Source organism: Arachis duranensis, chromosome 6 (genome assembly GCF_000817695.3).
Source record: "Arachis duranensis cultivar V14167 chromosome 6, aradu.V14167.gnm2.J7QH, whole genome shotgun sequence".
NCBI lineage: Eukaryota > Viridiplantae > Streptophyta > Magnoliopsida > Fabales > Fabaceae > Arachis > Arachis duranensis.
Window position 1 is genome coordinate 110,007,386 of NC_029777.3, and position 10,787 is coordinate 110,018,172.

General features: G+C 30.2%; 1 pseudogene; it reads left to right on the forward strand.

Moving 5' to 3' along the window:
• LOC127748533 (uncharacterized) overlaps positions 1–3,104 on the forward strand; it is a 5,372-nt pseudogene extending 2,268 nt beyond the window's left edge.
• Positions 3,105–10,787: the final 7,683 nt, after the last annotated feature.

Sequence of the window (10,787 nt, forward strand, 5' to 3'; positions counted from 1 at the left end):
TATTTATTTGCGTCAGAAAGAGCAACAGTTGCTTGATGATTATAATAATACTCTAGTGCAAGAAGAGCTCCTATGGTTCCAAAAGTCCAGAGAGCAGTGGGTTAGGTTTGGGGATAGGAATACAAGATTCTTTCATATTCAAACTCTTGCGCGAAGGAAGCATAATAAGATTCATGGCCTTTTTCTCAAGGATGGAGTGTGGAAAACTGATCCAGAGGTTCTGAGTCAAGAAGCAGAGTCTTTCTATAAAAGCTTATTCTGTCATTTGGATGATGTTGATTTGGGTTGCCTTGGTGATGTGCCTCTTCCTTCTCTGAATGAGGAAGCTTGCAATAATCTTACGGCACCAGTTACTATGGAGGAAGTCAGAACAGCTGTTTTTCACATGAACTCTTTTAAAGCTCCGGGTCCTGATGGGTTTCAAGCTTTCTTCTTCAAAGAATATTGGGAGATCATTGGTCTTGATGTTTGAAAGATGGTTAAGTAGGTATTCTCCGGTGTTACTCTTGATCCGAGAATGTTGGAGACTTTACTGGTTCTCATTTCAAAGGTTGAATCACCGGTATCCATGAAAGATTTCAGGCCGATTAGTCCCTGCAATGTAGTTTACAAGATCATCACGAAGGTCCTTGTTAATAGGCTTCGTCCTCATCTTACGAAGATTGTTGGCCCGCTTCAAGGAGGATTTATTCCGGGACGAGGAACTCCTGACAACATCATTATTGCTCAAGAAGTCCTCCACTTTATGAAGAAGACTAAATCAAAAAAAGGCACACTGGCCTTTAAGATTGATCTGGAGAAAGCTTATGACAGAGTTGACTAGAAGTTTTTAGCTCATACCCTTAAGAGCTTTGGTTTTCCTATTCCTACACTTAATTTGATTATGAATTGTGTCACTGCTTCTTCTTTATCTATTCTTTGGAATGGGAGTCGTCTGAATAGCTTTACTCCTAGCCGAGGTCTTAGACAAGGAGACCCTATGTCACCCTATCTTTTTGTGTTGTGTATGGAGCGATTGGCATGCTTTATTAGTCATCAGGTTGATTTGGGCTTGTGGGAGCCAGTTGCTATTTCTAGAGGGGGACCAAGAATATCCCACTTAATGTTTGCGGATGACTTGCTTCTATTCTGTAAAGCTACAAAGAGATAAGTGCAAAATGTGATGTTGGTTTTAGAGACTTTTTGCAAAGCATCTGGGATGAAGATTAATGTGGAGAAGTCTAAAGCGCTTTGCCCTAAGAATGTCTCTGCAACAAGGAAAGAGGTTTTCACTGGGGTGTCCTCTATCAGATTTGTCCAGGACTTGGGCAAGTATCTTGGAGTTACCCTTAGCCATTCTAGGGTGACTCGTTCAGCTTTCAATGGTGTCCTGGATAAGATTCAGAGTAGGCTAGCAAGCTGGAAAGGGAGTTTACTCAATCGGATTGGTAGACTCTGCTTGGTTAATTCTGTTGCCGCCGCTATTCCCACGTACCAGATGCAGGTCTCTATTTTTCCCAAAAGAATCATTAGTAAATTGGAGTCTATGATGAGGAATTTTCTTTGGAAAGGACAAGTTGATGGAAGAGGATTGAATCTTGTTAATTGGAAGGTACTGGTTACTCCAAAAAAATATGGAGGTTTGGGGATTAGAGATCCTTATTATGTAAATATTGCTCTTCTTGGGAAGCTAGTTTGGATTTTTTTCCAGCAGCCAAACAAGCTATGGGTCCAATTGTTGGATGCCAAGTGCCGATCATCTCTATATGACTGTTTTAGTTATCCTAAGAACAAGGACTCTCCCATTTGGAGGTGTCTTTGCAAGGCTTGGGAAGTGTTGAAGGATGGATTTGCTTGGTGTATTGGAGATTTGAACCAGAATTTTTGGTTTTCTAGCTGGAGGAGAGAAGGACGGTTATCTAATGAGATGGATTATGTTCACATTTCTGATTCGAATCTCCGGATACAGGATATTTGGTCGATTGGTAGGTGGCATTTGGATACTCTTTATTCTCCTTTATCTCAAAATCTGAAAGGTAATATTCTCTCTTACAATCCAAATGAACAAGCAGGTCCGGAAGTGGGTTGGTATTGGAGTGGGTCTGCTGCCAAAGTCTATAACTCACGCAATGGTTACTTGTGGTTGTGTAAGCAACTGTTTGGTTGGGAGGAGCGGGAGAATTGGTTTTGGCTTTGGTGTCAGCTTGTTTTAGAAAAGCATAAGTTTTTGGCTTGGTTGTGTCTTAAGGAGGCTCTTCCTACTGCAAGTTTTCGCTTTAGAAGAGGGATGTCGTCATCGGATAGGTGTCCAAGATGTCTTTCTAGCCAGGAATCGGTTTTACATTGTATTCGGGATTGTCCAAAAACTCAACTTGTCTGGCATAGGTTGGATATTTCTTGTCATCCTTTGGATTTGAAGAACTGGTTCTTGTATCATAGCAGAGAGCCTTTCTGCTGCCATTGAATAAAAAAGGACAATTTACTAAAATAAATAATTTTACTTCCAATTTTATGAATATATATTTTGTAAAATAGATACTAAAATGTCTTTTTTTATAAATTATGTAAATCGCGATAGGAGACTCACAGTTTAAGAATATTTTTGAATTACAACGTATGTCCCTTCCCTCTACTCTAAATGGTTTTTGGAATCCCCATCCATTGGTACTTTTAAGATTAATTGTGATGCTAGTTATTTTGGTTCGGGTGATAGTGTTGGTTTTACTTGTGTTATTAGAGATTGTAATGGGAGCTAGCAAAGGAGGTGTTTGGGAATGATTGAGAGTAATAGTATTCTTCAAGGAGAATTGTTTGCTATTTGGAGAGGATATCTCTTAGCTTGGGATGTGGGTCAACGAGATGTTATTTGTGAGACGGATTGTGTGGAAGCATTTAATCTTGTTACTCAAGATGGTTTTGGATTTATTGATCCATTAGTGCTCAAAATAAGAGATATCATGCATTGGAATTGGCGTGTTGACTTTCGTTTGATTATGAGAGATGCAAACACGGTTGCAGATACTATGGCAAAGATGGCGATGGAGTTACAACTTTCGCATGTGGAGCTTCTTTCACCTTGGGAGGAGTTTAAGAGTAGTCTTAAACAGGACTGCCCCTCTATTTAAGCAGTTCCTTGTTTTTTTTGTTTTTTTTTTCTTTGTTTAATTTATTTCAGTTACAAAAAAAAAGGGAATAATGAGTGAATTTCAAAAAAAGAAAAGTTTCTTATATTATAAATCTTATCTACATTGATATCTAATTAAGAGTTATATATTTATAAATAAAATTATTTTCTTAAAAAAACAATATAAAAAATATGTTTGTTCACATTGTAGCACATAATTAAATATCAACATATAAATAAAATAAATATAGTAATTACCCCCTAAAAGAAAAAAAAAGAAGAGGTAATTGCCTTAAAAATAATCACTTACAGAGCATAATCTGAGTGAGAAGAAAATGATTAGATACACGAGATGTTTCATTGATGAAAAATGAGAACATTTAGGTGTATGAAAATTGAAGATATTTGATGCCTCACTTGCACTTTTATAGTAGAATAATAAGGGATACAATGTGAGGGAATTTAATTTATTTTAAACAAAAATATCAAAGAGACAAAGACGAAGTTTACAATGTTGTAATTTGTCGACTATTTCATAGCTCAGGCCTCAGGGTACTATAAACTTTTATCATAAATATTTTTTGTATACTAAAATTATTTACTAATGTATTTATATATAAATATATGTGTAATTTAATTTATTTTTTAATACATAATTATATTCTAATATATATTTTATATTAGTAACTACTTTAATAGCTAATTTTAATATACACATAATATAGTCCTATCTTTATTGAGAAAACAATTGGTAATTAAATTCTGGCCTTTTAGCTGATTTTGAAGATGTATTATTAATTTATTACACAGTTTTAGACTTTGGTTACATCTAAAAGCATATGCACTTATTATGATTTATTTGTTTTCTTTTCTATTTATGTTTTTATTAAAAAGAAATTGTAGTGGAGGAAGAATTTCTTAGTTACATATACTAAAGGTTGATTTTGAAATATATTATTTTTCTTTAAATCTAAGTTCACATTAAAATTAGACAAATTACAATGGGAAGATCCCATAGAATATATATCAAAGTCCAATGCAAATAATTTAAGAGAGTAAAAGGAGATAAACCCTAAGGAGTTCTTAATATATATATTTTTTTTAATTCATGAAAATCAAGGAACCTACTGCAAAGTACAAAAAATTCAGCTAAAATATCTCCAAGACACTTGGAGGAGAAAAAATAAAAAATATCTCACCTTCAAGTATATATATTGGAAGATATCTAATATTTAAAGTATATTTTGGATTATTTATAATAGATTGTTTTTTTTTTTATTTTATATTTTATATTTTTTTTCATTAGAAGGGTTTTTTTTTTCGGACAGAAGAGGGTTGTCTTTCTAACTGCTAAATTAGACAGAGAACAACAATGATAAAATATTTTTTTTTCCCTTGATGTGATGAAAGATTTTTTGAAAAAGTTCAGTCTCATATTTTTTATAAGAGAGAGTGAGAGAAATGGGTATGAATCATGATAATTTAGAAATAATTTATATATGTCCCAAAATTTAGATTGGGTATAAATAATAATATGATGTAACTTTTTCATTTTTTTAATGGCAAGTATCTAGGCTAGTTTAATTTAATTTAAAAGACTTCTATTGTTTACAAGTTTTTTATAAGTGTGAACGATAATCTCAAATCGAAAAGAATAAAAAGAAGTAAAGAGTTTATAACTTAAAAATTTTGATACATGTTAATTGCAGCATCACTATGCTTTTTTCCTTTTTGTTAAGGGGTTTTATGTAATTTTTTCATATAACAAATTAAAGAAGGAACAACTAAGGCTCAGTTTTGATAAATAACTTAATTAAATTATTTTAAAAAAAATAATTTAAATAATAAATATTTATATTAAAAATAACTTATAAATAAATTATTTTGTGTTTAGTTTTTTAATTCTAAAAGTATTTATTTTAAGAAAAAAATAATAAAAAAAATTTTATCATGAGAAAAGTCATTTTTTTAACTTCTCCTTAAGTACTAAAATAACTTTTTAGAAAATTACAATTTTGTTTTAAAAATTATACCAGACATTAATACTACACATTTTCATAAGTTAAAAGTTAAAAAAGTCACTTATGAACCTAGCCAAACGGATCCTAAGTAAAGTTTTGTCATTTTAATTATGAGAAAACTTCTTGTTGATAATTATAATAAGTGAAGAACTCTTAATAAAAATTATTTATTTATTTCACAAAAGATCTTCTATGACTAATATACCATTTTTAAATAATCTTAAAATTAATCCATCCTACAATTAACTATATGATTCTATTTCTATAGTTAGGTTGTATTTGTTTTTTAAAATAGGATAAGACAAGACGAAGAAAACAAAATACAAAAGATAGAAATACAAAATTTTATTTTTTTATATTTTGTTTGATGTTAAACTAAAATAAATTATGAAAATTTAATTTATTCTCATTTTTTTATTCAAAAAATTTGAGAAGAAAAATATAATAATAAAAATATATAATTATAAGAAATTAACAAGAATAATAAAAGAAAAAATAAAAAATAAATCGTGTTTCTTGTTAGTATTTTTGTGTCTTTACTGTTAGTAAAATAGACACAAAATACACTAATTCAGTATCTCTAGACACAATATCTTTATTCATGTCTCTTTTGTCAAAAATAATTTTGTGTCTCTAACTCTCTATATTCCTGATTCATTGTCTTATCTCTATAAACAAATGCGGTATAAAAGATGACAATTAACTATGACAGTAACATTCTTTTTTTGTTTTTATTTTTTTCTTATAAAAAATATTCTATGACTGTCACTTTAAACTAAAATTAGTTCTTCTTTCGTGGGGTACAGTAATTAAATTTTGTAATTATCATGAAACGATGTTGCGTATAGAATATGCAAATTGAATGTGTTTATAGTGTTTTGAGGAAAGCTCATGGAAGTTTGGAATTAAAAAGGACATTATTAATTATCTTTATATAATTCAGAACGCCGAGTTGATCAAGGCTCTTGGCTTGAAGAATATCGAAAGTTATCACGTATTTCTGTATACGATTGTGGAATTTTATGTTCCTGTGTACTATCAAGTTTTCAGCAATATTTTTGTTTTTTAGTGAGCTTTGAGATTACTATATTAACTCTTAAAGTAGACATGAAATTATGCAATTGGCCAGCTGAAAATAGTTCACAACTTCTCATAGGAATAGCAAAATAGTTCGTTTCAAATGTTTGTGGCTTAATCATTGGCCTAATTTTAACTGAGTCAAAGTGTATAAGAATAGGATAAAACGGCTCAACATTCCTCATTTGCAATATAGAGTATTAGAAAATATTTTAATTTTTACATAATTTTAAAAACAATTATTTTACATATTAATATTATTATAGAGCAGTAATTGAATATGTTAAAAAACTAATACCAATAAAATTAAACAATTTGTTAATAGAAAGAAAATTAAGTATAATTAGAGTAGATATTTATACAATATACAAAAACATTTTATTCAATCTGTATTTATAAAATATTTTAAATTTTTTTTTATTAATTTATTTAATTTGTATTAATTTTATTTTATTACAAAAATATTTTTGAATAATTATTGGAGATAGAAGATAAAAAAAATATTTATTTTATTATTTTAAATTATAATATAAAATTAAGTGTTATCTTTTTTTAAAGTAATATTCAAACTATATTCTCTTATTACGTTGTTTTAGTTCTTTTGTATTTTAAAATTTATTAATTTTTTTATATATTTCTTATTAGTATATCCATATATATGAGAAATTTTAGGGGTCAATAATTTTTGGACAAGTTACCAAAATAAATATTTGGGTTCCAAAATTATCGAAATACAACTTTTGCAGTTTGGATACGAAAATGCAACTTTTTATAAAACTATGTAAACCGCTATGGGGTCTCACGATTTCAAAATACACATAAACTGCTGATGAGATCTTTGCGGTTTCTGTGTGAATGGCAAATAGACATAAATCACAGAAGGGATCTAGCAGTTTATGGTTACACAAACAAAATCGCATCAACTTTTCTCAAGAGAATCAAAATTACATAGAGAAACACAAATAACAACGACATTACAGTAAAACTAAATCAACAACATAACAGTAAACATTCAGACCAACAACTTAACACACCAATACAAGACAGCAAAACAAATAAAGATAGAACAATAAAACTTAAACACAAAGATCTGATTGACACCTATGCATCGGCTTCGGGTGCAGCACATCGTTGGGGGCAACTCCTGCGAGTGTGTCCAGTCTGCCTACATAGCCCACAGCGCTTCGGCCTAGTAGTATCGGCCTCATCCATGGTGTTACAGATTCTGGTAGACCTCGGTCGCCCTTCTCTGGCACGTCTCATGTTAGGATCAGGGACGACAGTCAGACCGTCATAAGGTGGCCAGAGACTCTTTGGAATAGGAGGCAGAAACTCCATCCGATATACACTGAACACCTCAGTTATGGTATAAACTTCATGAACGTATGTAGCCCATTCTAGCCGGGAATGAACACAACATGAAATCACATGGCAGCACGGGTAATGTAGAGCCTGGAAGTACCCACAGTCATAAGTGTGATCCCTGAGAAAAACCCGATACGTACCTAGCGAGAAGTTACCGGTAAGTGTCATCTCTGCAACAGTATACTCAAACTGATGTCTGTCAAATAGAGTAACAGTGAAGCACCTCGAATCCTTCAAGTCGCGCTCTATCGCCTTAACCAGTGTCTGGCAAAATCGGTGGCCAAATCCCAACTGAGCCTCTGCTGACTGTCCTCGAATGACAAAAAGCTCTGCTAGCCTCCCATATGTCGACTTCACCAGTGCAGTGACCGGCAGATTTCGTGTCCCTTTCAACACAGAATTGACACACTCGGATATGCTCGTCGTCATGTGGCCGAACCGTCTGCCTCCATCTTGGTGCCGAGTCCACTTGTCGTACTCCACTCGGTTGGCCCAATCACACATGGCGGATTCTCAGTCCTCATAATATCAAACTAATAGTCAAACTTGGCCTCAGTTTTGGTATATGCTGCATTCACGAGCAGCGGCCTCGCATCCTACCCCTTGAAACTGAGGGCAAAATTAGCTACAACGTGTCGAATACAAAACGCTCGATATGCATAAGGCAGTAGCCAACCACTATCAGGTGCCTCCAGTGCAGCCTTAATGCCATTGTGCCTGTCAGAGATCATCAGAATGCCTTCTTGAAGAGTCACGTGTTGATGAAAATTGGATAAGAAAAATTACCAGGACTCTGCATTCTCCCCTCCCACAAGTGCAAAGGCAACAGGCAAGCTCCCATCAACGATTTACATAATTTTGTAGAAAGTTGTATTTTCGTATCCAAACTGCAAAAGTTGTATTTCGATAATTTTGGAGCCAAAATATTTTATTTTCGTAACTTGCCCATAATTTTTACTATTTTTTGTCATTATTTGTACAAGTATAATTATTAAATTATCTTTAACAAATAAATTTTATTAATTTATGTGTGCAAAAAGACTTTTAAATCTAAATTCTATCAAAGATTAATTTTTCTTTTTTGTAAATTGAAAGTTTTTTCTTATTTTTCTGTAAAAAAGAATTAATAGTGAATTTTTTTTACTTTTAAATATTTTTATTGTGTGCTCTTTAAAACTAGTTATTTTAATTTCGAAAAAATATTTGTTTTTTGTTGTCGTTTTGTATTATAGTCACAACATATTGTAACACTTACATTTAATTTAGTTTTATAATAGTATCTCTGATGTTTTAACTATATTTTAGTTTTATCTTTAACAGCTATTTTAGTTATACCTCTAAAAATATTAATACCATATAACATGACAAATCGAACTATTAGTAATACCTGAGTTTAGTACCGCTATATATAAGTGAAATTAGCATAACATTATGAAGTTATTAATTAGCCACATTAATTATTGATTATTAATCCACTAAAAATCAACACTAATTCTTTTTTTTATAAAATTAGTCGTGTGATTCTCATTATGAGTAATACAAAGCAAAAAAATACAAAATTAAAAGAAGAAAAAGGGGCTTTCAATTATATTAAGTATAAAATAGACATAAATTTTATATTTAATTAGAATGAAATTAAAAAAATACAAATGCGTGATCTTTTTATTTTAATTAGCAATTGAGGTATTTTTTATATATATATATTTTTTATTTATAATCTCATATAATGGATATTTACTATTTTTTTTGAGAAAATTCTACTTTTCTTTTCTTCGAGATGCTAAAATGACACTCCCTTCCACTCTATTTTATAAATGTACATTTCTCTCTCTTCTAACTTTTAAAAAACTTCATCTTTAATTCATTTTAAATTTTTTGTGTTAACTAATGTTAACTTTATCCATTTAAAAAAAATAAATTATTTTTTAAAAAATATCCATTAACAAAAATTTTATTTTTTATCATTAAATTTTACTTACCAAAATATCCTTTAATAAATTATTTTTTTATTGATTAAATTGTATTTTTAAATATATTCATTAATCATCAAAGAAGAACCCCTATTGTACTTAATTTAAAGTATTTTATTTCTTATAAAGTCTATCGACTTTACTCTATTTTTGATTAATATTTAAAATTTCTACTAAAATAACTTTTTAGGTTTCACAAAATATAACGTACATAATTTTGATTGCAAACAAAATTAAGAACTTACCATAATTTTCTGTCAATTTTTAAATAAATTTTTAAGCTCATTACAAACATATTTGTAAGTTAAAAAATACTATGTACATACAAAAAATTAAATATTAAGATAATTACTATGTATTAAGGTAATATGTTGGAACGGAGTTATGTTATATTTTGAAAAAAAAAAGACTAAAAATTAATTTTATAAAAAGAGAGTTAAATAAAAATGTATACATAATTTGTTAAAAAAAATTAAGAGGGGGCATTGCCCCTCTTCCTTTACACAAGATTTTGTCTTTATTTATACATATTAATTTACATATTTTTAATTAAATAATTAATTATTAAAATAATTAAATTTAATATAATAGAATAATCAAATAATAAATAAATAATTTAATTATTTTATAGTACTATAATGAAAAATTTTATGAAAATTAAATGATATTTTTATACACAGTAACTAAATTTTTTTTATATCATTGCATGATTTTTGTTGTGAAATTTGTTAAAAAAAAAAGAAAAGAAAAATAACGCCATTTAGTGCAGCTCAGCCAAGACATATCTGAAAGAGCCTAACAGCGGAAATGATACAAATGTCCAACACAAGAACAGTATGGAAGCACTCACAATATAATATGGCAGCAACTATAACAAGCAAATATAGCAAGTAAAGCAATAACAAGAACACACCGAGATTTTAACGTGGAAAACCCCCTCAATGTGAGAGGTAAAAACCACGAGTCGTCCAGACCAATGAAATAGCTCCACTATAATCAAATGAGGTACAAGAGAGTCTCAAACAAAGCACAAAAACGTGCATATAACCAGCCAAAAAATCAAATCACCAAAGCTTACAAATGAGAAGCAAGAAGATGAAATATACCCAAAAAAACAGAGCTATTGTCAAAGCCAATTTCTCCTTCTGTAGACCTTCAATTAAAATCTTCACCGTTCAAAATGAAGAACAAGATGTGAAGAATCTACAGTCCAAATTTTATGTCGATCCAACGGTGAAAGAATGAGAAATC